Here is a 24,849-nt window from a genome sequence, read left to right as displayed (position 1 = left end):
CTCGCCCGCCTGCTTGGTTGCTTACTCTGATGCTGCCTCAGCAACCAGCGCCCCCTGGCCAGCCCCAGAGGCACCATTCGCCTGGGGAGCTTGGAGCCAGGGCTGCTGCAACAAACAGCTGTGCAAGCCTTGGGGAGGCAGAGACGCAAGAGGGCATCAGGAGAGGGAGGGAAGGGAAGAGGGGCAGAGGCCAGGGTTGCCTGTGGCACCCCTGACCATCATTCAAGGCACCCCAGGGTGCCATCTGGTTAAAAACCATTACAGTGGATGCTCGGGTTGCGAACGTAATCCATGTGGGATGCACGTTCGCAACCTGCAGCGCTCGCAACCCGCAGTGGCGCATCTGTGCACGTGCAGGTTGTGATTCAGCGCTTCTGCACATGCACAAAGCACAATTTAGTGCTTCTGCGCATGCACGACCCCCGAAAGTAACCCATTCTGGTACTTCCGGGTTTCAGTGGGTCTGTAACACGAAAAAATGCAACCTGAAGTGCCTGTAACCCGAGGTATGACTATACACTAAAAGAAATTAGAGCAAATAATTAAAAGAGGAAATAAATTTGTTGCTACTGAAGAGGAACCTGGGGTCCTACACTCCCCACCTGCACCCCAGCCGTATCTGCACTTGGTCGCACCTCCTTTCCCTGCATACACAGAGCACAAAACAGCCCCCGCACCCCCCCCAGTTCTCCAGTCACCCCAAGGCCTTGAGGGAGTGTCTCTCTCCTTTGCCCTCCCGGGACACGCAACATCCCATGGCAACAGCCGAGCCCACGTTCCCCCTGTGTGCTTCTGCACCAAAACCACCCTTTTCGTGCCCAGGCCACGGATCTTCTTCCGACCCCCAAGAACCAGAAGCTGTGGGGCTGCAGGCAAGAGCCTCTCCCTCGCCTGGACAGTCTCCCAAGGCAACTGAAGCAAAGAGCATTTTTCTGGAGAAGCCCATTGCCTGCCACTCCTGCCAACCGCCAGACTCCTGGCCTCTTGACAGAAGAGCGTTTCTGAGTGCCCAACTCACAGCCGGACCCCTTGGCAAATGGACCTTCCTGGAACAAGCTGATATTGCGTCCCCTCCATTAGGGAAGCTGCCTACCTGCGCGGTGATCCCCTGCCCCCGCCAGAAATTAGGTTAATGGGATGCCGTGGGAACCTAGCAAAACCGCGTGGCGTAAGGGAGCCAGCAAAAGCCTTGGTTTCCTTGAAGGAAAGAAGAGAGGTGGAGGGGGCCCAATCCACTCACCCAGAGTCCTCCTTTCTCAGGAGTCTGGGGCTGGTGCCCTTGGAAAATGGGGGGGGACTGTGTCCCCTCTTGAAGGGAACCCCAAGACAGCAGCTGCCCACAGGCTGCCTTGTCCTCGCTTTCCTAATAAATAGCATTTGATAAATTATTCCTGGCTCTGCCAGCCCCATTCTTAGAAATGTCTCCTAGTCGGTGGTTCACCACCTGCCAGTTTTGGAGGGATGGATGAAGCTCTCAGCTGAGCTGTGGGGAACACCCCACGGGCATCTCTGATAGGCATTTAAAGAAAAAATGGTGATTTGTGGCTTCAGGAATCTCAGCCAAAGCCTCCATGGCTGGGGGGGGGGAGCACTGCCATGGGGTGACTCACCCCTAGCAGGATGAGGTCATGAAGCCCAGAAAAGCCATTGTGGGGGGTGGACAGGCTCCATAAAGGACGGCTGCTGCTGCTGCTGCCCAGGACTGACCTGCTGGGAGCCCTGCCTCTCTCCACCTGGCTTGGGGGGGGGGCTGACAGGCTCCATAAAGGAGTGCTTCTGCTGCTCAGACGGGGGGGGGGGCTCCTTTTTAAAATTGTTTTTATTTTATTTTTATGTCATTTTAAATTGTAATTGATATTAATGTTGTCTTTTTAGTTTTGGATTTTATGATTTATGTGGAAATTGTTTCCCATTTGGTTGTGTACCTTTTGATATGTTTTATTTATTGTTTATGACTTTTGTTATGTGGGTAATTATGTAAATCTTGTCGTGTTGTACGCCACGTTGAGCATTGTTTTAACTATGGAAAGGCGGCATACAAACAAAATGATGATGATCTGGCCCTGCCTCACTGGACACCGGAGGAGCCCAGCCAAAGGTTAGCCCCAAAACACTACTCTGCCCCCTCCCCTCTATCCCCGTCTAGCGGTGCATCGAAATCATGCGCACACAGCCGAGAAGGCTTTGCTGCGGCAGGACCAAACGGCGACTCACTGCGGCAGGTGAAAAAGCAAAATGGGTAAAAATTCAGTTAAAATGCAGCTAAAGACCCAAGAGCAATGAAACACATGGGACACCTTTTCACCCAAAAAATAATCCACGTAGGTCCCTGAAGGCATCTAGGCCATGTGCTGTCTGCCCCCAAAATGCCCACTTCCCCCATCACCATCTCCGCAGGTAAGGCAGCCCAAAGGTTGGCCTCAAAGAGGGTCCTCCTTGCCTATGCTAGTTATTTATTAAATTTGCACCCCGCCTTTCCTTCAAGGAGTTCAAGGTAGCACACACATTTTCCGCACAACGGCCTTGCAAGGTAGGTCAGGCTAAGAGATGGCGCCTCCCAGTGGGCTTCATGTGGCTGCCCCCTGGTTGAGCCCACACTAACCACTGCACCACACTGCCTCTGAAGCGCTAGCATAAAAAATGGAATCTGTTGTCTCACAGGCAGCAAGGAAAAAGGGAGTGAACTTTGGAGGCCAGAGGGCAGGCAGGAGAGGATTTGGCCAACTTGCAAGATCACGCACCGCTTCCAAGACTGGAGCAACCGTATCCCGCATCTAAGCAACCACCAGGCTCTGAATTTGCAACCACCATAGAATCATAGAGTTGGAAGAGACCACAAGGGCCATCGAGTCCAACCCCCTGCCAAGCAGGAAACACCATCAGAGCACTCCTGACATATGGTTGTCAAGCTTCTGCTTAAAGACCTCCAAAGGAGGAGACTCCACCACACTCCTTGGCAGCAAATTCCACTGTCAAACAGCTCTTGCTGTCAGGAAGTTCTTCCTAATGTTTAGGTGGAATCTTCTTTCTTGTAGTTTGGATCCATTGCTCCGTGTCCGCTTCTCTGGAGCAGCAGAAAACAACCTTTCTCCCTCCTCTATGTGACATCCTTTTATATATTTGAACATGGCTATCATATCACCCCTTAACCTCCTCTTCTCCAGGCTAAACATGCCCAGCTCCCTTAGCCGTTCCTCATAAGGCATCGTTTCCAGGCCTTTGACCATTTTGGTTGCCCTCCTCTGGACACGTTCCAGTTTGTCAGTGTCCTTCTTGAACTGTGGTGCCCAGAACTGGACACAGTACTCCAGGTGTGGTCTGACCAGAGCAGAACACAGTGGCACTATTACTTCCCTTGATCTAGATGCTATACTCCTATTGATGCAGCCCAGAATTGCATTGGCTTTTTCAGCTGCCGCATCACACTGTTGGCTCATGTCAAGTTTGTGGTCAACCAAGACTCCTAGATCCTTTTCACATGTACTGCTCTCAAGCCAGGTGTCCCCCATCTTGTATTTGTGCCTCTCATTTTTTTTGCCCAAGTGCAATACTTTACGTTTCTCCCTGTTAAAATTCATCTTGTTTGTTTTGGCCCATTTCTCTAATCTGTCAAGGTCGTTTTGAAGTGTTATCCTGTCCTCTGGGGTGTTAGCCACCCCTCCCAGTTTGGTGACAAATTGGAATCCATAAACAGGGATTGGGGGCCAACCAGATTAAGGAAGTGGCAAGATCTCCACCAATTATTATCTTTTTAGGCAGCAATTTAGGGGTGATTTGGATCAGAGCCAGCATGTTGCACTTAAAATATATATTAAGTGCAGCATGCTGGCCCTGATCCAAATCACCCCTAAACTGCTACCTAAAAAATAAATAAATGGTGGAGATAGACAGGGCTATTTTTCTAGAAAAAGAGGTTCCAGAACTCGCCCTGAACACCTCCTTTGTTCTTTTAGAATGGCCAGGGAGCTCACCTGAGAGGGACCAGAATGGAGTTCTGGTGAATTCTGCCTGAAAAAAGCCCTGCGTATGTAGATCATTTTGCTTGCATGCCACCTTTCTCTGGTTAAAACCATGCTCAAGGTGGCTTGCAACACGGAAAAATATTAGATAATTGCAAACGTAACAAAAGCAGTCACAAACAAATAAAACATCAAGCAATACACAGCCAAACTGAACAATGCTATTCTCTCTCTCTCTCTCTCTCTCTCTCTCTCTCTCTCTCTCTCTCACACACACACACACACACACACACACACACACAATTTTGCCTATACAAAACTCAGAAACACAACCTGAAAGCTATCTGCTAATTGCCCCACTAGGGGAAAACAGGTGAGCGGGTGAAATTTTCATTTTTAGCAACACTCAGCTTCTGTCACTGTGCGGAAGTGAAAGGGATTCCGACTAAACATCAGGAAGAACTTTCTGACAGTAAGAGCTGTTTGACAGAGGAAGGGTCTCCCTGGGGAGACGGGGGGGGGCTCTCCTCCCTTGGAGGTGTTTAAGCAGAGGGCGGGTGGCCATCCATCATGGAGGCTTCAGCAGAGATTGCTGCATCGCAGGGGGTGGACTAGAGGGCCTTTGAGATTCCCTCCAGCTCTACGATTTTATGATTAAGGGACAGTTCACAGTGTCACCCAATTCTGAGCAGGTGTAATTCACTCCCCCCTCCCCCCCAAAAAAATCAGCACTCCTCCAGGAGCACTTCAGTGGGATGTTTGGCTCAGAATCCCACCCCCCATCAGGAGAGAGTGAGTTAGCAGAGAACCCAGCAGCGCTTGGGTGATGCAAGAAATCCCCCAGCCCTGCGGCCTGCATGCATTTCTTGAGATGCGACTGGCGCCTTCAGAAGGCGGAGCAACCGCTGAAGGCCGGGTTCAGTGGAGAGAGCAGGCAGGCAGGCAGGCAGGCTGGGGGACGCACTGTGCGCATGTGCTCGCCTGTGTGCTCTGCGCACTGGGACCAGGAGAAGGGGGAGGGTGGCCGCAGCTGCAGCAGCAACAGCACCGAGCTGTCAAGGCTGCGGCTGCCGCTCAGGCGAGGCTGATCCAAACCTCCCCCGACGGCCGCTGGAGGGAAGCCCAGCCTCCAACCGCGCATGGATGGATGCATGTGCGCATGGATGGCACAGAAGAGTGTCCCTGTGTGGGCTGCTGGCACGCTCCCTTCCAGCAGCTTCCTCGCCTTGACAGCGGTGCCTCTCCAAGCGGCCGTTCCCAGAGCAGCCGCCATCGCTCTTGACTGCCGCTGCAAAAAGCTCTCATCCTCGTCCTTGGCGCCAGAGGCTCTGCCAAGCCCAGAGTGGCGGCGGCGGGGGGGGCTGTATGCTCAGAAGCAGGGAGGGAGGGGGGAAAGGGTCTCAGGGGCTTCGGAAGAGGGGTGCCGCCTCCGGAGGGGGTTCCTGCTTCTGGTACGGGGAGCGATGGCAGCCAGAGGGAAGAGCCTGTGCAAAATGCCCTCATTTAGAAAGATCACAGGGTCATGCCAGATGAGTCAGTGCGGTGCAGCTGTTAAAAGTGTCAGACTAGGACCTGGGGGACCAGGGTTCAAATCCCCCCCCCTTGGCCCTGAAGCTCACGAAGGTGGTCTTGAGCTCAGCCACTGCCTGCCTCACAGGGCTGTCGTTGTGGGGATTAAATGAGGAGGGAGAGAACAGAAATGCAGCAAATATATTAATAAGAGCCGGAGGCACATGGGTGACCTGTTTGCAGGAAGGAAAAGGCTGCAGGAACCTCAAGGAGGCCAGGCGGGGATTCTGGGAGAAACTGTTGGCCTTGGAGGCCCAGCAAATCTCAAGTCAAGGATCAGGGTGCCAGGGACACCGGGACTTACCCCGGGGCAGAAGGCTTTGCATTTATATGGGAGGGCAGGGCGGAACACCTCCTTTGATAGGCTCCAGCTCATACTGCAGACTAGTCTTATTCTTTTATCCTCTGTCCTCCTAAGGTGCAGAATTTCAAAACACGCCAAAATTAACTTAACACATGTAAATTAAAGCATTCAAAAGTATCCTAAGAGCAGTAAAACCACCAGGAGACCCTTAAAAACCCCAAACACAGCTGAGAGGAAAGAGGAATCCTAGGACTGTAGAGTTGGAAGAGTCTACATTTAGGAATCCTGCTGCAAGGGCGAAACGAGGCTTTATATCACGCTGGTCAGAGACCCAGTTTGGCAAAAAGCAAACCAACAACCCACACACATTTGCATACACACAGGCTGGCAGCCTCAACGGGCACCTCTGGAGGCTTCACCTGGGGCAAAAAAACCAGCCAGCTGCCCCTCACTCCTGTAATTATAGCTCTGCCTGCCAACAGCCATCCCTGGATGGGCTCGAACCAAAAACCTTCTGGTTAACAGCCAGACACACTGACCCATTAAAAGAGCAAGTCTCCAGCTGGCACCCAAACTGCCACATCTGCCTGTCCCCAACAGGGACCTGCTGTACCTCACATAGCATGGGACCTGGGAGCAGAGAGCACCTTGCCTGAATCACAGGTTCTCTCATCCTCAGCTCCCCCTCTGTGAAACAGGAAAAGCAGCAGCAGCCTCGCAGGGCCGTTGGGAAGAGGTATGAGGCCAGGAGATGCCACTACCTGCCCGGGCTCCCTAGGGCAGCTGTGCCCAATCCAACACACATTTCCCCTGGAGAATGGCAGCCTCTAGACATGCAGTCCAGCTGCTGCTGAGACCATTGGCCCAGCTGGGCCAGTGCTGCTGGCTCTGACTGGCAGTGTCTCTGGGAGAGAAAGCAGAAAGGGAACTTGGCACCTCAGCCACAAAAAGGGCAAGCTGCGTTCCCCTACTGAATCCAAGGGAGGAGGCCCTGGGTCAGCGGCAGCTCATCTGCTTTGCATGCCAATAGTCCCAGGTTCAACCCCACAGTTCAAGAGAGCTGCTGCCAGTCAGTGTAGACAACATCTGCCTCCTGCCAATGACTGTGCCAACGCAGCTGCCAGCCTTAGCTAAACACAAGCAGGTTCACCTGGAGTCAAGCAGCTGCCCAGCTACCCGGTAAGCCTGTCCATGAGTGGAAGGAGAAGCCTGCCAGCATCCAATGAAGCTGGACTTCTCCACAGAGCACAGTTAAACTGCGGAACTCCCTCCCACAGGAGGCAGTGATGGCTTTAATGTGGGAGTGTTCAGGGATGCAGGAGACGATATATTGTTTGATTATAGCCTTTCCAACTTGTGTAACCAAGTTCCACAATTTAGCAGAGTAACATTCCCCTTTTAAACTCACAGCGGATGCATTTGCTCAGGCTCCCTAAAGCCTCTGTAATGACTGTTCTGGTATTTTCCCCTTATTCCCTCATAAAAGATAAGACATGGCACAGTCTTCTATAAAAGTATAAAAAGCTTTACTCACACATCATTCTGTTCACAATCGGATCCCAGAAGGCAGACTTAGCTTAGAAAAGTAACATGCACCTGGAAACTATCTCATAAGGAGACAGTCCCTTTCTCCTCTCTGGGCTGGAGGCCAAGGGAGCATCTTTGGCTAAGCAGATGTTGCTGCTTCGATGAATGTAGTCAAGAGAGAGATGGCTGCCCTGCCCTGTGCTTTTGTCGTTACCTGCACAGGTGAGGCCACGCCCACCTCTCGTCACATGCAGAGGAAGTCTGTCCCAGCCCAGAAGGAAACAGGAAGTTTACCTGCTGGCCGGAAAAACATTCCTCCCCATGTGTAAACATGTTCACTCTAGGAAAGTTGTACTTGACTGCTCTTGTGTTTCACATCCCACATTTAAGAGAGGATTGGACTAATTCATGGAGGAAGAGAGGGCTAGGATGCCTATACTCTGCCCTCCAGAGTTGGAGGCAATGATGCTTCTGAACCCCAGTTGCTGGAAACTGTGGGAGGGGAGAGGCCTCTGGCGGTTGGATCCTGCTCGCTTGCAGGTTTCCCATTGGGGCATTTGGCTGGCCACTGTGAGAACAGGATCCTGGACTCGATGGGCTACCATTGGCCTGATGCAGCTGCAGGCTTGTCTTCTGTTCTTACACGGCGAGAGCAGGATTGCTGCTGGGATCCCGAAGTGGCGCTGGGTGCTAGGGGGAGCAGTCAAGACATCATCCCCAGGAGGTCCTGCCAGAGGGTTCACATCCCCACTGGGGGCAGTCACTGCCTCTCAGCCTAAGTTCCCTCACAGGGCCATTGTGGGAGTACATGAGGAGGGAGAGAACCATGGGTGCCTGGGAGAGAAAAGGGGGGAACATTATGTTTGCTGACTGGGAACAGTTGTGGACCACAGGTATTAAATTTACAGCATGTAATGCCTTAAGAGAGAATATTATGAAAATGATTTACAGGTGGTACATGACACCAGTCAAGCTTGCAAAAATCTATCACTTGCCCAATAATAAATGTTGGAAATGTAAAGAAACTGAAGGTACATTCTTTCACCTTTGGTGGACGTGCCTAAGGATTAAGGCTTTCTGGGAGATGATATATAATGAATTGAAAAAGGTATTTAAGTATACCTTCCTGAAGAAACCAGAGGCCTTTCTCCTGGGCATTGTCGGCCAATTGGTGCCAAAGAAGGATAGAACTTTTTTTATGTATGCTACAACAGCAGCAAGAATACTAATCGCTAAGTATTGGAAGACACAAGATTTACCCACCCTGGAAGAATGGCAGATGAAGGTGATTGACTACATGGAATTGGCAGAAATGACTGGCAGAATCCGAGACCAGGGAGAAGAGTCGGTGAAAGAAGACTGGAAGAAATTTAAAGACTATTTACAGAAACATTGTAAAATTAATGAATGTTAGAAGGATGTTGGATAGAAAATAAGCGGTTTCCAGCTGTAATGCTTTAAGAGATATGAAAAAAAAGAGGTTTCACAAATGGGTAAAAGTTTAATGGTAAGGATTTGCTGAACTAACAAATCGAACTGGAATACAAAGAAGGGAGGTATGAGGAGGTCCGAGGAAATAAGTGTATGGAAGTTATGTTACTGAAAATTAATGTGTGTTTTTAACTGGTTTTTTGTTTTGTTTTTGTATGTCTATTTTTCTTTTTTTCTGTTATATCTTAAAAACTTTCAATAAATATCTTTAAAAAAGAAAAAAAGAAAAGGGGGGATATAAAAGAAGCGGGCAGAGGGCCTTCTGGGTAGTGGCGCCCCCCCCCCGAGAAACACCCTCCCATTCGATAACCAGGAGATAAGTAACTATGCAACCTTTAGAAGAGGTCTGAAGGCAGCCCTGAATCAGTTTTTTAAATATTTAATGTTTTCTTATGTTTTTATATATGCTGGAAACCGCCCAGAGTGGCTGGGGCAACGCAGTCAGATGGGTGGGGTACAAATAATAAAATGATGATGACGATGAAGGAAATCAGCTCCTTGCTATGGAAATTGTTGAGCTCAGCTCTCTGGCACCAAACAACTGTGAACATCTGCAAAATGCGAGACCTAAAAGGAGACTGTTGCGTCTGCAAAAAGTGACCCGGGGTGAGAAGGAAGCGGAAGGAGAGGCCTTCATCAATAATAAACAGACTTGCCCAAGTGCCACGCAAATCCTCAGGGGTGCTGGATAACAGGCCTCTTTATTGTGTCCATTTCACAGACAAAGAGACGACCCACGGAGTTCTTGCTGCAAGGGGGCTTCCTTCCAGGCCAAGACCAGGCCCTAGGCCACACTCTTTCCAGGGTCTGGGACGTTATTTTTATTCACAGAAACGTTTCTCTGCTACCGCCTTAGCATAAAATCCCAGGGTGGGGAACAGCAACACAGCATGAAACCCCATCGGAAAAGAAGCAAATCATCACTAACGCGATTGGGGGAGGGCGGTCGATTTTACAGAGCTGCACATTTTTGGAAAGTCAGATGCTAACAGAGCCCGGCTCCACGCTCGCCCCCGTGGGAGGGGAAGGAGCCCTTCCCGGCTCGGGGCCTGAAAGCCCCCACCCAGGCCTGCCCCTGTCCCCCCCCTGCCCACCGAGACCCTTCCCTGCAGGGAGGAGGCGACAACAGCCACCCGGAGGAGGGCATCCCTGGACCCCCTCGATACCACCCGGGCAGGAATCCTGGGAAGAGGCTCCCAGGCCTGCCGCCCCCTCCCCAGCCCCAAATCTCCTTTCCCCTCCATTTGGCATATCCTGATGCTGCTCCCTACTCTGGAGAAGAAAAAAAGACGCACCGGAGAGACCCCTCGGCCAAAGCGCCCCCTCCCCTCCCGCGTCAAGCTCCAGCCTGCGCGCCCGCACTGCCAGCCCCCCCGCCCCCCCGAGGCCGCGCTCCCGGAATTTGCGAGAAGAAAATGGTGCCTGCCGTGGACGGCGAGCGGCCGCCGCCTCCCCTTCCCCTGGCGAGGATGCCCCGGGAGGGCGAGGAGGCGCTGCAATGCACCTGCTGCAGACCCCGCGCCGTCCCCGGGGAGGGATCTCCAGCTGCCCAGGGACGGGTGGGGGGCATCCCTCAAGCTGCGCGGCGAAGCAGCTGTCAAAACTCCCGGCGCGGGGTGGGGGGTCGGGGGGCTGCAGCAGGTAGGGGCTCCAGGAGGAGGCGGTCCCCCCATCCTCGCCCTCCATCCCTCCGCATCCTCCCTGCCTCCATTGTCTCCGCCCCCCCCCCCCTTTCCAGGCAGCATCTCTCGCTCGCTTTGTCTGGCGGCAGCGCCGCTCCCTTTGCAGGTGAGCCTGGCCCGGAGCAGGGAGAGCAAAACCCCAAGGCACGACCCCCTCCAAACCAAAAAAAAGCCCTCCTCTCACTAAATAACCACCCCTCCCCCCCCCGCCGATTGCAGCAGCAGCAGCCACACCCCGAGTGGCGGCGCACAAAGGCGAGGATGCCCGTCGCCACTACCCTCGGGGCTCCGGGCAGCCAAGCGGCAGGACGCCTGGGTCCGGGAGGCGGAGGGGGGGGGTCTGTGTGTAAGGCAAGCCTGGTGCCCGGAGGAGCGAGTGGGGCCCGGCCGGCTCCGGTGGCCCCGCGGGCCGAGTGAGGACGTGGCACGGGCCACCTGCGCCCCCGGGGACCCCCGCGCGGCCCGGCTCACCTGGGGCGCCGTTCCTGGGTGGGCAGGCGGGCGTCGTCCGTGGTGCTGCTGCTATCGCTGCTGCCTCCGCCGCCGGGCTCCGCGCTGCATCCCTAGCAATGCGGCGGCGCTGCGCAATGCCCGCTCCGCCTCCCGCGCCCGTGACGTCGCGCCCGGGACCGCGGCTCCGCTCCTCGCGCGCGGGGCACCGCGCAGGCCCCGCGGGACCAGACGGGGCGGCGGGGGGGGGGGGTGCGCAGTCCGAGCGAGGAATCGCCGGCCCCCCGCCTCCCCCCCCCCCGCCTGCCCAACGGGGCCAGGCGCGCTCCTGCCCTGCCGGGCGCGCGCCGTCGCCTGGGAAAGCGAGATGTGGCCGCCAGAGCGGGAGAGGATTCCCTTTGGGGCCCCTGGGGGGCCGCTGGGAGGAGGGCCCCCACCGCACCCCAGCTGCCGCGCGTCCCATCCGTCGGGATATCAGAAGTGCCTCGGATGAGGCCCCTCCAGCGCAGCCTCCTGCTGTCGAAGGGGCCAAATATCCCCGGGCATCTGGAGAGACTGCCCCTGGAGCTGGTGGTTCCACCAGAAGCTAAGAAGCGCCTGCCGGGTCAGACCAAGGAGCCCCCTAGTCTGGCATCCTCACCTCGCAGGGGGCAACCAGCAAGCAGCATTGGGGCACAAGGGAAGGAGAAGCGAAGAAAAGCCACCTGGATGAGGCCCTCACCATGCTCAGCCAGATGCTCTTAAGGGATCTGAGCACAAAGGATCACACACTGTCCAGCTGAAAGGGACTCCAAGGGTCATCCAGTCCAACCCCCCTGCAATGCAGGGATCCAGCTGCAGGACTGGCCTGATGTTCATAGATGGTGCATAAAGAACCGCGAGAGGAGGGGCCCCCTGCTGGAAAGGACCAAGCAGGGCCATTTGCTTACAACAACAACAACAACAACAACAACAACAACAACAACAACAACAACAACAACAACATTCCCCAGCCACTCTGGGCAGCTCCCAACAGAATACTAAAAACAAGATAAAACATCAAGCATTCAAAACTTCCCTAAACAGGGCTGCCTCCAGATGTCTTCTAAAAGTCAGATAGTTGTTTATTTCCTTGACATCAGATGGGAGGACGTTCCACAGGGCGGGTGCCACCACCGAGAAGGCCCTCTGCTCCCCCCCCCCAGGCTACACAGACCCAGAGGCCTCTCAGGCAGCCCCAGGAAGTGCCTGACCCACTCCCCCCAGTGTTCCCCCAGCAGCCTCTTCCTCTTCCTCAGACTCTGGGAGGGGTGGGGGTAAATGTGTAAGTGGGCACAGAGGGGTGAGCGCCATGAGGGGTCGGCTTCAGGAGAAAGAACCCCAGGAAGCTCTCTCCAGCCCCAGGGCTGTGGGCAGTGGTGGCCTTGGGAGGGGAGGGGTGGCAACAGATCTCCCAGGGGTTATTTTTAACACTCCCTCACATGTGAATGTCTGTTGCATTCAGGGAATGAAAATAGCCTGGTGTGGCACGCCCTCTTTATGCCCTGGCGCAGCAGAGTCCTGCGTTCACTGGGGCGGGGGGGAGAATGATAATAATAAAAACAATTATTTTATTATTATCACCCATCTGACTGGGTTGCCTCAGCCACTCTGGACAGCTTCCAACACATCTAAAAACATGACAGCTTCCCTATACACTGCAGAAACCCCCCCCCCAGCAACCCCCCACAAAAGCACAGGGGATGGGCTGGGAGGGGCCATCAGGGGAGGTTTCCAGGGGGGCAGCCAAAAACTCTGCCTGCAGGACTGAAACAACGGAGCTGCTGGGAGGGAGAGCAAACTTTTGAGGAGGGGTGGGGGCCTGTGCTAGCTGGTGCCCATTGGGAGGGTGGAAGGAGGGAGGGAGGCCAAGAGCAGGGGGAGCAGCCAGAGGGTGGCATTCAAATAAGTTTGACTCAGAGTAGGCCCATTGAAATGAATGAGCACAACTATGCAATGTCTCACGGGTGAGTGAAAATCTACATAAGGAACCAGCATAAGGAACCAGCGGGGAGTCAATATCTACATCCCTGCCTGTGGATCCTGCTGCCTGAGGTGCATTGGGGCAGCCAGCGAGGAACCCTTTTCTGTGGGGAGGGGCTCAGCAAAGAGACATTCTGCCTCTGTGTCTGAGCCCCCACCCCCCAACCCCCGCTGTGGAGGGCAGAGCTGACTACTGCTGCCACCTGCCAGCTTTCTTCATTGAGTTTGTGGCTGCCCAGACCCCACAATTCTATTTTTCTGGGTGCCCAAGCACCCATGCCCCCCCGGGTTGGCTCCTATGGCCAGCCCTGCCACCCAGAGGCAACTAATTCTAGTTTTGCCCCTATTGCCCTCTTTCCTGCTAAGTTGCACAAGGGCAACCCTGGAATTCAGGAGGAAGCTGGTGGGCCCTCACTGGCTGGCTGTAAGGAAGAGGGCAGGACGGGGGGGGGGGCTGGCAAAGGGCGCCAGGGCAGTACCTAATGGAGCAGCCGTCGCTGATCATGGCACACAGCTTTCCGGAGTGTGATGTGCTGAGATCCGGTGTGGTTCAGGGGATGAAGAGCTGGGAGTGGATCTTGGGAATCTGGGTCCACGACACTGAAATGTGCAGATCAGGCCAGTGGTCCCTCACCCTCGCCTCACAGTGGGCACCCAGATTCAACAGAGAAGCCCACAAGCAGGATTTGGGCACAGGGGTCCTCTGCCTGCCGGCATTTTCCGGCAACCACAGAGGCTCTCTCTTCCAATGGGAAAAAGAGTGTGCCACCTCCCGTGTTGGAGATGCCAAACACTATCAAGGCCGCACGAACGACAAGCAAGAGTTTGCTCACGTGCGCGACAAGTACTGGCTGAGTCCTAAGATTCTTGTAATGAATTCTATGATCCAGGGGAGTTGTCGCCAAGGAAACGAGCAACAAAGCACCAAAACCTCACAAAATATCAACAAAACAGTAAGGAGGTGAGCAGAGCTCTGCAGCAGCAGGTGGATCAAGCCAAAGATGCTCATCTGGTCTGGCATCTTGATCTGGCCAACCAGGTGTCCATCCTGGGCATCCTACAGGCGGAACAGGAGCAAAACAAGAGTCCTCTGCCCTCTTGCACCAGCAGGCATTCAGAGGCAAGCAGACTCCGAGAATGGAGATGACTAGTAGCTCCTCCTGAGTAAATCACCGTGAGAAAACAGCTCCTCCTGACACAGAGAGGTCCTCTTTTACACCTGGGGGCTTTGCAACCTGCAGACCAGCCGAGATCCTTACCTAGTTTTTCAGTCTGCCTACCAGATAGTTGATATCAAGCAGGCAACAGAAGCAGCAGGCACCAATCCTCTTCGCGTGGCATGTTGTTTGTGAAACCTTCAGGGGCCTTGAAAATGCCACCTCCTCAGAGTAAGAGCAACACAGCAAACGCAAAGGAAGAGACAGAGGCAGCTGCCGGGAAAGAGGAAAACTTGACCAGGAATGCCCCAGAGATGGGCGTCTCTCCTTGATTCAAATATTAATACCCGCACACACTAAGAATGTCCTTTAGGGTATAAGTGACAGAAGGCAGCACCTGCTTCCCAGATGCCACCCATCACTCCTGCTCTCCTGCTTGCAGGTAGCAGCCCCTGAGGGAGCCCTCAGTCCATGCCTCACACGAGCCTCCAGATGCCACCTGCCTGACCCACAGAAGCACCTTGGGGGTGAATGAGGGGGGCGTGTTCTGCTTGGTTCAGAGGAGCAGACCAGATATAACCAAGGGAGGTGCTATGCACAATTCTGCAGCCAGCTTTCCTCTTCTCTTGGGTGCCTTCCCTTTGCAGTCTGCAGAGAGCCTCTGCTGGGGAGGTGGAGAGAGCGGCTGGCCACCAAGGGAGCAAAGCCTGGGCTGCTGAATGAAAAGGCCCAGTGTCCGTGCAAAGAAAAGCTCCAAGGAGGGGCCTGGCACAGACGCGGCTCGGGTCACGATCCCAGGGGAAAGGGCCAGGGCAGATCTGCTCTGCAGGCTTGGGCTGAATCCACCGGCTGGCAAAGCACCGCCTTTGGCAAGACAATTTCCCTGGCTGAGCGAGGGCCGGGGCAGTGCTCCTGTGCATTCTCCCCAGTGCTGTGTGGCCACCAAGCCAGAGATCTCCATGGCCCAAGGGAGAGGCACGGCTGGTGTGCACAGACTCATCTTGGCTCCAGGCTCTGGCTTCCAGCCCTTGGCCTGGGCTCCTCCATCTATCTTTTGCCCACCTGCAAGTGGCTCCACCTGATTCCTGGAGGCGCCAAGGGAGAAGAGAAGGCCTGCCTGTGCCAGAGCTTGGCTGGAACAAACTCCCTTTGCCAAGCCCAAAGCATCATGCTCTTCATTTCCACCATGGCGCATCAAAGAGGTGGGAGCTCCAAGTTATCCAAGGTGAAAAGTCCATCACACCTTTATCTCCCTTTCCTCCTCACACTGCAACTCTTCCAGGAAGGCACACACTCTTGACCCAGGGGCTGAGATGAGGCCTTCACCTCCTGAACCCTTTCAAACAGACTGGATTCCTTTCCGCTGAAATTCCTCAGCAAATCCTCTGTTTCAAAGTGTTGCTTCATGTCCACAAAGAATCATTAACATGGTTTAACCCCCTCATAAAACAATTTCCTAAGAGCTTCTATTCAGAATTTGAAGCCACTGTGTTTATTATTCGACTGAGGTATCTTCTAACTTAATTTTTATTTAATAAATATGTTAGCTGCTTCTCAAAATAAAGTATTGGTGCAAGCTGTCATATCATGTCTAATAAAATCTGCTAAAGGCATACGCAATATTGCAATAAAACACTTGTGCCATAACAAGTAGGAACAACAAAGATCACAGCAGCCATTTAAACAGTCCCCCCCACCAAATCAAAAGCAATCTGGAGAAATCAGAGATCACCCCCTTTTTTCTTTTCCTTCTTTCTTTTTCTCTTTCTCTATTTCCTCCCTTCTCCTCGCCTCTCTTTTCCCCACAACCCCACATTGCCTATAACAAAAATGTCTCAAACAGACAGTAACTGACCTATATGAAGGACTCTATGATTTGAAAACAGAGATGCAGAATGTGCTTTTGTTACTTATGGGAAATCTTTCATTAAAAACGTATTTAAATTAATAATAGTAATAATCAAGCCTCCTAAAGTCCAGGGCCAAAACATGTCCCGCCGCATGTGTTGGATGGAGACATTATCTGAGACAGGTTCATGGGTGCCCTGAAGGCTCCAGAGGACTGAACCCCTCCAGACCACAAGTATTGGGGAGCTGAGGGAGGGAATCCCTTTGGGAGCAGGGAGGATGGCACCTTAACAGAATCCCTGTCCTCTCTCAGGTACTCAGCACTGGGTAGAGAGACACCCAAAATCCGCTGACTGCTGGACTTGCCCTGGCCAGGCAGATGCATCCGGAGAGGTCCCAGGCCCCTGCTCCTACGGCTTCCCAAGGCGCACAGATATTCCAAGGAAACCCTGCACATCCCCCCCCCAATCACCCTGCCAGGTTTCCGTCACACCAGCCAGGCTGCTGTGTTCTTGCCCAAGGCCTTTCCATTTGCTAACCGGCTTCCAACAGAATATTAAAATACAAGGATTCATAAAATGTTAAAAGCTTCCCTAAACAGGGCTGCCTTCAGATGTCTTCTAAAAGTCAGATAGTTGCTTATTTCTTTGGCATCTGGTGGGAGGGCGTTCTACAGGGCGGGCGCCACCACCGAGAAGGTCCTCTGCCTGGTTCCCTGTAACCTCACTTCTTGCAATGAGGGAACTGCCAGAAAGCCCTCGGAGCTGGACCTCAGTGTCCGGGCAGAATGATGGGAGATGCTCCTTCAGGGATAATGGGCCTTTGGGGCCATTTAGGGCTTTCAAGGTCAGCACCAACACTTTGAATTGTGCTCGGAAATGTCCTGGGAGCCAATGTAGGTCTTTCAAGACCGGTGTTATATGGTCTCAGCGGCCACTCCTAGTCACCAGTCTAGCTGCCGCATTCTGGATTAATTGCAGTTTCCAGGTCACCTTCAAAGGTAGCCCTATGTAGAACGCATGGCAGTAGTCCAAGCGGGAGATAACCAGAGCATGCAACCAGAGCATGCACCACTCTGGCCAGATAGTCTGCGGGCACCTTGATGCATCCTGATCAAATTTGCAGATGACACCAAACTGGGAGGGGTGGCTAACACCCCAGAGGACAGGATCACACTTCAAAACGACCTTGACAGATTAGAGAACTGGGCCAAAACAAACAAGATGAATTTTAACAGGGAGAAATGTAAAGTATTGCACTTGGGCAAAAAAAATGAGAGGCACAAATACAAGATGGGGGACACCTGGCTTGAGAGCAGTACATGTGAAAAGGATCTAGGAGTCTTGGTTGACCACAAACTTGACATGAGCCAACAGTGTGACGCGGCAGCTAAAAAAGCCAATGCAATTCTGGGCTGCATCAATAGGAGTATAGCATCTAGATCAAGGGAAGTAATAGTGCCACTGTATTCTGCTCTGGTCAGACCTCACCTGGAGTACTGTGTCCAGTTCTGGGCACCACAGTTCAAGAAGGACACTGACAAACTGGAACGTGTCCAGAGGAGGGCAACCAAAATGGTCAAAGGCCTGGAAACGATGCCTTATGAGGAACGGCTAAGGGAGCTGGGCATGTTTAGCCTGGACAAGAGGAGGTTAAGGGGTGATATGATAGCCATGTTCAAATATATAAAAGGATGTCACAAAGAGGAGGGAGAAAGGTTGTTTTCTGCTGCTCCAGAGAAGCGGACACGGAGCAATGGATCCAAACTACAAGAAAGAAGATTCCACCTAAACATTAGGAAGAACTTCCTGACAGTAAGAGCTGTTCGACAGTGGAATTTGCTGCCAAGGAGTGTGGTGGAGTCTCCTACTTTGGAGGTCTTTAAGCAGAGGCTTGACAACCATATGTCAGGAGTGCTCTGATGGTGTTTCCTGCTTGGCAGGGGGTTGGACTCGATGGCCCTTGTGGTCTCTTCCAACTCTAGGATTCTATGATTTTTATTCTCCAAGGAGCTTAGGGTGGCATATATGGTTTTCTCCCCTTCCTTCTTTAATCCCCACAACAACCCTGTGAAGTAGGTTAAGCTGAGAGGCAATGTGACTGGCCTCCAAGGGGGATTCATGGCTGACTATGGAGTTTGAATTCTGGTCTCTTCTGGGTCCTGGCCCACCACTCCTGGAATCCTAGAATGGTAGAGTTGGAAGGGTCCTCTAGTCCAACCCCCTGCAGTGCAGAAATCCCAACTCAAGCTTTCTCGGGCAAACAGTCACCCGACCTCTCCTTAAAAGCCTCCAAGCAAGGAGAGTCCACCACCTTCCAAGGGAGTCCATTCTGCTGTGAACATCTCTTACTGCCAGAAAGTTCTCACGCCACCCTGCCCCCTGAAATAAAAGAATTAAGGTCTTATATATATAATAAATGTTCCTAAATGCACCAAGCAAACATGTACATAAATATATAAACCACATGTCTGAAGCAGCTCAGGAAAACAGCCATGAAGCCATTTTGACTCTCAAACTGACCAAATGTTTTCTCTGCAAGGTCAAGGAAAATGGAAAAGCCTCCCCATTGTCTTTTCCTTCACAAAGCCTGTCTTAAGGGTGTGTCTGTGTATGAATAGGGTGAGCCTGTGACCTGGCTCAGGAACTAAGTATTTATCATTACAAAAGAGTGGCCAGGCGCCCCAGGGTATCCAATCAAGTGAGCATTAACAGGTCACCTGCCAGACAGGAGGTAAACAACACACTCAGATTTCTGGCAAACAACGCACTCAGATTTCTGTTGTAGACCGCCCCTTCTGTGATGTATGTATGATGTTTCTAGGGGGTGGTCTTGGACTCCAAGGCAGGGAATTTAAAATGTCTATATAAGGGCAGGCACACCTGGGTTCTGGGTCCTCCTCCTGCGTGTGAAGGGGGCACCCAGTTGCAACAGTTCAAGAAAGATCAGGCTTACTAGCTGCTTTGCTTCTCAATATTCTCTGGCTGGCCTCTGTTATTTTCTCCAACCAATGGAGAATGTACAAAGGACTCTATAAGGGCTCTTGTGTCCCCCATAAGGGAATAAGGGCAGATTTTCGTTTATTACACCCCCTTCAATCTAAAGGGGGTGGGCGTCTGCGAGGCAGGCTGGGAAAGGGTGAGCGGAAGGATGAAGTCCAAGAGGAAAGGAGCCTTGGAGGGTGTGGCGAGTGTCTGTTGCCGGACGATAGGGGGGCTGGGGAGCTGGTGTGCCTGGGAGGGACAGAGAGATAATGGTGGGTTTGCAGCTCTTTTGCATCTCAGAATAGCCTGTTATGTGAGGCCAAGGAAGTGGAACAGCTCTGCCTATAAGGACCACTTTTTCTGGCCCATTAAACACCCCAAAGCAGTGGAGTAAAACAAGGGAAGGCAGGCTTGACTCACCCACAATTTGGGTGAAGGGGACTCTAGAGGGAAGAGGCCCTGAACAAGGCCTCATTCTATGCAGAGCTTCGGTAGTTCTTGTTTCCTGACCTCACCTCACCCCACGCTGCCCTGCCAGTTTGCATCCTTTCCAAATTGGCTCAGACAATGACCAGCTTGTTTCGCCTTTCCTGTTCTGGTCAGGATCAAACAGTAATGAAGATTTGGGGGGAAGCGGTTAGGCGGGGGGGGGGGTCTAGTTTAGGGCCGGTGATGTATCTCAGGCATCCCAGGGACTGAATATGGCCCCCCCAGACCTCACACTGGCTCTCCTCTGCAGTTTCCTCGAGTGCTTCGTATTGCTGGCTTTGTACTGTATGTTTTAAAACACTGTTGTATGTTTCCCTTCATTTTCTTGTTTTATTTTTTTGCAATCGGCTTTGGGTTTGTTTTGGAGGTTTGTTACAATCAAGCTGTGTATAAATTTTATGGGAGAGATAGATAGACGATTGATAGAAAAATATCACATCCAGTTCTGCCTCTGCCCTTGACCACCAAAAATGTTCCCTGCCTCAGTTCATTCTCTTTGCTCTTTCCCTCCGTCCTCCAGTTAAGTGCTGGGCCTCCTCAGACTGGGAGCCTCCCTTCCTTGGGGTGAGCAGCATCCTTGAGACGGGGAGGGAGCCCTGGCTGGATGAAACTACATTGCCCAGCATGCAGTGCTTTGGAGGAATCAAAACAACGCTCCCTGCTCATGCGTGAGCCCCGTTGCATGCTGGGTTATGTAGTTTCCAAAAGGCAAATCAACCTCTGTAGAAGCAGCCAGAAGCTGGTGGATAAGAACACGGAAAGAACTCATTTCCATGGCTTTGCCACTGGAGGGGGCGAGTGGGGAGCAAGGCGTTGCCATGGCATCCCATTTTTCCGCCTCTAGCTCTCCACCCAGCTCCAGCTGATGCACATCTGCAAAGCTCTGACTCAGCTGAGCAGCTCAGGCAGAAGAAGCACAGGGGAGGAACTGGGCCAGCCTGAAAGCAGGCCCCCTTCCCAGGCCTGGCAGCCAGTCAGTCTCTCCTCTCTCAGCCACGTGCAGCCACATGTGATCCTGGCTGGCTGGACCCACCGGACTAGCAGGAGCCATGCAAAGATCAGCCAGCCAGAAGGGCCATCTGCATCTCTCTAACAAAAAATGGGAGACATTTCATAGAATCCTAGAACTGTAGAGTTGGAAGGGAACCCCAGAGGTCCTCTAGTCCAACCCCCTGCAGTGCAGGAATCTCAGCTACAGCATCCATGGCAGACGGCCATCCAACCTCGGCTTAAAAACCTCCAGCAAAGGGGAGTCCACCACCTCCCAAGGGAATCCATTGCACAGTTAAACGGCTCTCTCTCTCCAAAAGTTATTCCTGAAATTTAGTCAGAATCTCCTGTCTGGCCACTGGAGTCCAGTTGTGGGCAAGAGGTAAAGTGAAGCTGCACACGGCCTCTGGCCTCTCCCTCTGGCTTTACAGTGCTGGATTGACATATAAGCTGCAAAAGCTCTAGCTTAGGGCCCCACTCTCTTGGGGGCCCCAAAAATTTTTTGAAGGTAAAAAAAAACCTGGATGTACATTTCCAAAATACAAGATAAAAAACAAATAAAATAAAACCTACATACAGTTAGAGCTTAATAATTATTTCACTATTAATATACTTCTTCTTAGTTGTATTTCACTATTAATATACTTCTTCTTAATTGTATTTCAGTTCAGCCATTACTTTGATAAAATACATATTTTGTTATGTGCAAATGGTTAGATACCTATTAGGTCCATAAATTATTATATAGCATATACAGTGGACCCTTGGGTTACGTTACTCGGGTAACATAACTTTCAGGTTGTGAACGCGGCAAACCCGGAAGTGTATACTTCAAATACTACAGAAGCGCTCTATCATGCCACGCATGTTCGCAGAAGCAGCACCTCTTCTTACAAAATTTTCAGGGTGCGCACGGACCCCTGGAACAAATTAGATTCGTATCCAGAGTGTCCACTGTATTCAACACAAAAAACAGCGACAATTTGTTGTTGACAAAGGACAGCTGGACATAGAAAGGGCCCCCTAACCTTCAGGAGCTGAGGGCTTCATCAAACCTAAATCCAGCCCTGGGGTCTACTCACCCCACACCTTGACTTTCCCTCTGGTCAGGCTTGCATGCCAGAAGACTGGTGAGGAAATGGCACTCTGTACCTGCTCAGAAACACACTCTCAGTACCGACCTCACCTGCTCCAGGGCTAAGCCCTTCTTAGGACAAACCATCCTGAGTCAATCCCAGCTCTGGCCTGAGTCACTTCCTCCTGCCGACTCCCTGTAACTGGCTCTGCTGAGTCACATGGAGGACTCAGACACATTTGGTCCTTTCCAGGGGCTGCCTCAAGATGCTGGAGGTGGAAGCTGGGAACTTCTGCCTGCCAAGAGGAGGTCCTTCCAAGAGCTGAGGCCTTTCCTTGCCGGATTCCAGAAACTCAGAAATCTACCAGTCTGCTCCTGGCTTCAGGTAGGCTGCCCCTGAACACAGAGGCTCCATAGCTGCTGATAAATCCGCCACACATGAAATTCTGTTTGGTAACAAATGTGCATGTGCTTATTGCTCATCGCCCACACTTCTCTTCGGATGACACAACCTCCTCACATTGTTGGCCTAACAGGTTCCCCCAGGGCTCAGGCAGCAATATTCAGTGCCTGTGAAAACGGCAAACCTTCCTTTAGACGCACCGGCTACCAGGATTACTGGGTGGCACATCCCTGGCGTGGATCTCCTTTCCCATAGGAGGCTTGTGCACTGATCAGTGGTAAGTGTCGGACTTGGACCTGGGAGAGAGTTCAAATCCCCACTCAGCTATGAAACTCACTGGGTGACCTTGGCAAGTCACCACCTCTCAGCTCAACCGACTTCGCAGCAGAATAGACTTCCTTGGGAAGTTGTGGACCCTCCTTCCCTGGAGGTCTCTAAGCAGAGGTTGGATGGCCACCTGTCAGGGATGCCTTAGATGTCCAGCTTACAAGAGACTGCGATCTACTCCCACTATAATAAAACTGCCAGTGATCTACCCATTGGATTGACAAAAGTTGTTGTGCTTTTTTTAGGAACCCAAAGTTATTGAGCTTTCTTGGGGTGGGGTGGGGGGGTCTTGCAATTTGGACATCCTGTCGGACATCCCTGCTTTAGCTGATATTCCTGCACTGCAGGGGGTGGACTAGAGGACCTTTGGGAGACCCTTCCAACTACGATTCTAGGGTTTTTGTGGGGATTAAATAAGGACAGAAAGAAAGAAAGAAAGAAAGAAAGAAAGAGAGAGAGAGACAGAGATAGAACCATGTACACTACCATGAGCTCCTTAGAGAAAAAAATGGGAGATAGATAGACAGACAGACAAACGGCTCCCACCTACCAGCCCTCCCTGAAACGCTACGGCCTCCGCTATTCTGCTGACTTTTTAAAGATTTAAAAACCATTTAATTATTGGAAGGCTGTGTACACAACACATGTAGCCTCCTTTTTTAATTGGGGCGGGTTGGGGTGGAGAAGAGAAACATGGCCGCGCCCTCCCCCCTACCTACAGATCCGTAAAGGGCCCTTGCCAGAAATATCCCTGGCAAAGGCTCAGCCAATCGCGATCCCGTAGGAAGGTGCGCGCCTCCACCTGCGAAACTCGTGACGCTTCCCTTTTGCTGCGCTTCTTAGTTAACGCCCCGCGCACATGGGCAGCAGCTGAGCCAGGCAAGGGCCGCCTCCCCCCGTCCTCCCCCCCCCGGGCTCAGGACTCCGGGATCCCCCCCCCCCGCCACTTACCCGGCGTCAGCCTCCTGCCCGGAGACCCTCCGCGATTCGGCCCCCGCGCGCAGCCCCGAGCAGAGCTCCCTCCAGCCTCCGAAGGCTGTCCTGGGCGGGCGCGGCGAGCGCAGCGCTGCGCCCTGGAATGCCAGCTATGCATGCTATGCCCGAAATATGACGGCAGCCTCGCCCGGCAGCGAGGAGGCGCATCGGGAGCATCAAAACAAGACACTCCCCGGCGGCTGCAGGCGGCGCGCAGCTTCGGAGCGCGCAGACAGCCGACGGCCCGGCTGCGCTTCACACGCCAGCCGGTTTGTTTGGCTGCATTTGGAGACGCGGCGGGGTCTCCTAAAATTAGGCACGCGGTGGAGAGAGAGAGAATTTCCCCCTCGCTCGTATCATATCCCGGAGCTCACAGTCGCCCCACGGAATGAAGCAAGAGGCCAGAAATGAGGGATTTGCGCGGCGCGTAAAACCGTGGCCACCTGCAGCCCTTCCGTCAGATGGAATCAGGATGGCAGCGAAGCCATTCTTTCTCCTGGCCCAGTGCCGGATTTACGTATAAGCTAAACAAGCTATAGCTTAGGGCCCCACTCTCTTGCCCCCCCCCCAAAAAAATAATGTGGGCAGTGTGGACTACTATAAAAGGTAAAGGGATCCCTGACCATTAGGTCCAGTCGTGGCCGACTCTGGGGTTGCGGCGCTCATCTCACTTTATTGGCCGAGGGAGCTGGCGTACAGCTTCCGGGTCATGTGGCCAGCAGGACTAAGCCGCTGCTGGCGAACCAGAGCAGCGCATGGAAACGCCGTTTACCTTCCCGCCGGAGTGGTACCTATTGATCTACTTGCACTTTGACATGCTTTTGAACTGCTAGGTTGGCAGGAGCTGGGACCGAGCAATGGGAGCTCACCCCGTTGCGGGGATTCGAACCGCCGACCTTCTGATGGGCAAGTCCTAGGCTCTGTGGTTTAACCCACAGCGCTACCCGTGTCCCTCACTATTAATATACTTCTTCTTAATTGTATTTCAGTTCAACAATTACTTTGATAAAATACATATTTTGTGATGTGCAAATGGCTTGAGATACCTATTAGGTCCATAAATTACCATATAGCATATATTTAACACAAAAAGCAGCCACCATTTGTTATTGACAAAGGACAGCTGGACATAGAAAGGGCCCCATTCCCTTCAGGAGCTGAGGGCCTCATCCAACCTCAGTCTGGCCCTGTCCTGGCCTCTGGGGTCTGGGAAGATTCTGGAGCAGATCATTAAGAAAACAGTCTGTGAGCACCTAGAAAGGAATGCTGTGATCACCAATAGTCAGCATGGATTTCTGAAAAATAAGTCATGTCAGACTAACCTGATCTCATTTTTTGACAGAATTACAAGCCTGGTAGATGAAGGGAACTCAGTGGATATAGCCTACCTTGATTTCAGTAAGGCATTTGACAAGGTGCCCCATGATATTTTTGTAAAGAAGCTGGTAAAATGCGGTCTTGACTATGCTACCACTCAGTGGATTTGTAACTGGCTGACTGACCGAACCCAAAGGGTGCTCATCAATGGTTCCTCTTCATCCTGGAGAAGAGTGACTAGTGGGGTGCCACAGGGTTCTGTCTTGGGCCCGGTCTTATTCAACATCTTTATCAACGACTT

The 24,849-nt window shown here is 52.5% G+C and overlaps 1 protein-coding gene across 5 annotated transcripts in view; it reads right to left on the bottom strand.

Annotated features, from left to right (window-relative positions):
• RUSC2 (RUN and SH3 domain containing 2) overlaps window positions 1–23,826 on the bottom strand; it is a 54,370-nt gene extending 30,544 nt beyond the window's left edge. For 2 of the 5 annotated variants that reach the window (XM_081212630.1, XM_081212634.1), the window contains exon 1: window positions 11,004–11,113. The gene's annotated coding sequence lies outside the window, so the exon portion shown is untranslated. Of the gene's footprint in view, window positions 1–1,240; window positions 1,384–5,832; window positions 5,936–11,003; window positions 11,114–23,207 lie in introns of those variants that run through there. The other 3 variants (XM_081212631.1, XM_081212633.1, XM_081212632.1) reach the window with 3 other exon arrangements.
• Window positions 23,827–24,849: the final 1,023 nt, after the last annotated feature.

The sequence above is a fragment of the Podarcis bocagei genome, assembly GCF_964188305.1.
Source record: "Podarcis bocagei genome assembly, chromosome: 11".
NCBI lineage: Eukaryota > Metazoa > Chordata > Lepidosauria > Squamata > Lacertidae > Podarcis > Podarcis bocagei.
Note: the sequence above shows the minus strand (reverse complement) of the source record. Positions and strands in the feature narration are given on the sequence as shown.